Source organism: Neoarius graeffei, chromosome 22 (genome assembly GCF_027579695.1).
Source record: "Neoarius graeffei isolate fNeoGra1 chromosome 22, fNeoGra1.pri, whole genome shotgun sequence".
In the NCBI taxonomy this organism is placed as follows: domain Eukaryota; kingdom Metazoa; phylum Chordata; class Actinopteri; order Siluriformes; family Ariidae; genus Neoarius; species Neoarius graeffei.
Window position 1 is genome coordinate 59,847,091 of NC_083590.1, and position 2,379 is coordinate 59,849,469.

Here is a 2,379-nt window from a genome sequence, read left to right on the forward strand (position 1 = left end):
GTTTGGTTTAAAGGAACAGTCAACCGTACTTCCATAATGAAATATGCTCTTATCTGAATTGAGACGAGCTGCTCCGTACCTCTCTGAGCTTTGCGCGACCTCCCAGTCAGTCAGACGCGCTGTCACTCCTGTTAGCAATGTAGCTAGGCTCAGCTTGGCCAATGGTATTTTTTGGGGCTGTAGTTAGATGCGACCAAACTCTTCCACGTTTTTCCTGTTTACATAGGTTTATATGACCAGTGATATGAAACAAGTTCAGTTACACAAATTGAAACGTAGCGATTTTCTATGCTATGGAAAGTCCACACTATAATGACAGGCGTACTAACACCTTCTGCGCGCTTCGACAGCGCATTGATATCTGAGCTCCGTATCAATGCGCTGTCGAAGCGCGCAGAAGGTGTTAGTACGCCTGTCATTATAGTGCGGACTTTCCATAGCATAGAAAATCACTACGTTTCAATTTGTGTAACTGAACTTGTTTCATATCACTGGTCATATAAACCTATGTAAACAGGAAAAACACGGAAGAGTTTGGTCGCATCTAACTACAGCCCCAAAAAATACCATTGGCCATGCTGAACCTAGCTACATTGCTAACAGGAGTGACAGCGCGTCTGACTGACTGGAAGGTCGCGCAAAGCTTGGAGAGGTACGGATCAGCTCGTCTCAATTCAGATAAGAGCATATTTCATTATGGAAATACGGTGGACTGTTCCTTTAATGGTTTAAACTTCTCAATCGCCAATGCAGTCAGGCAGAATCTCTGGCGTTTGCATGTTTCCATGTTTAGTAAACTTATAGCTTGCTGGTAGTTGCTAACGTGTGTTCTTCGTTTCATTACATTAGTTTAATTTCATTAGTTTCCTTTCTCAGTGGCATGCAAGGCAAGGCAAGTTTATTTATATAGCACATTTCATACCCAGTGGCAGTTCAATGTGCTTTACAGAAGTAAAAGCAAAACAGTAAACAATAGAAAATAAAATTACATAAAATAAATGGGGAAGAAAAATAATAAGAATTAAACAATAGTAGAAATAAAATAATAAAATGAAGTAAAAATTCAGTTAAAAAACAGCAGAATAAAATAGAATAAAAGTTAAGTTTAAAACATGCAGAGACTGTAAAAGTTAAGAAAGTTTAAAACATGTAAAGATGATGATATTTATCAGTTAGCAGAAAGCATCGGAGAACAGCTTGGTCTTTAGTCTAGATTTGAAGCTGCCAACAGCAGGAGCATTTTTAATGTCCTCTGGGAGTTGGTGCCATAGCTGTACTGCATAGTCGCTAAAAGCTGCTTCACCACACTTTGTTTTAACAACAGGTCTTACCAGTAAGTTTTGCTGCTGCGATCTGGTAGATCTGATTGGGTTAGGCCGCTGCAACATATCAGAGAGGTAATTGGGCCCTGTACCATTTAGAGATTTGTACACCAGCAGCAATGCTTTAAAGTCAATTCTGTAGCTTACTGGAAGCCAGTGGAGGGACCTTAGAATTGGAGTAATGTGCTCTGTTCTTTTTGTTCATGTGAGAACCCTAGCCGCTGCATTTTGAACCAGCTGAAGTCGTTTGATGGTCTTTTTTGGCAGGCCTGTGAAAAGGCCATTGCAGTAATCAACCCTACTACAGATGAAGGCATGTATACATTTTTCCAGATCATTTTTTGACATAAGTCCTCTTAGTTTGGAAATGTTTTTTAGGTGATAAAATGCCATTTTAGTGATTGCTTTCATGTGACTGTCATGTGCAGTAAAATATCTTCAGTTAAAGTGCACAAACTGCCTGTTAAAGGGCTAATGGTTAGATGTAAATGGTTAAAATATACTTAACTTACCTTATACTTACCTTTTGTTGCCTAATTAACTTGGGCTTTGTTGTGGAAAAACAGGCATTTATTCATACATGCTGAGTGTAAATAATGAATCATTGAACAATGGACTTTTTTTGTTAATCATTTTATTTTTGTGTTTGTATGTTTTAAAGGTTTTTCACCTTCTACTTCTTCTGAAAAAAAACCTCTACTATACTTCTACTACTACCACAATTCTACTACAACGTCAACTGCACTGAAAATCAATAAAAACACAAGACGAGTGGAATCCTGTGTCCGAGTCCTTCCCTTTCAAGTGTGGGAAACCCATGATGCTCACATACACTTGACAGGCAGCAAAAAAAAAAGAAAAAACAGCACAGACATGTTCAGAACAACCAAATGGGTCCAGGCATGCAACATTACAATTTTAAAATGACATTATAATTGTTATTAGTAGAAGTGTGTGAGGGTTGGGTTGGGATAGGCGTCCTCCACCCTGAAACTCCACTCCAGTCCAGGTGGTGGCGGTGACGCGTCCAGTAGCTGCTTCTCCAACCGCCAGTAAA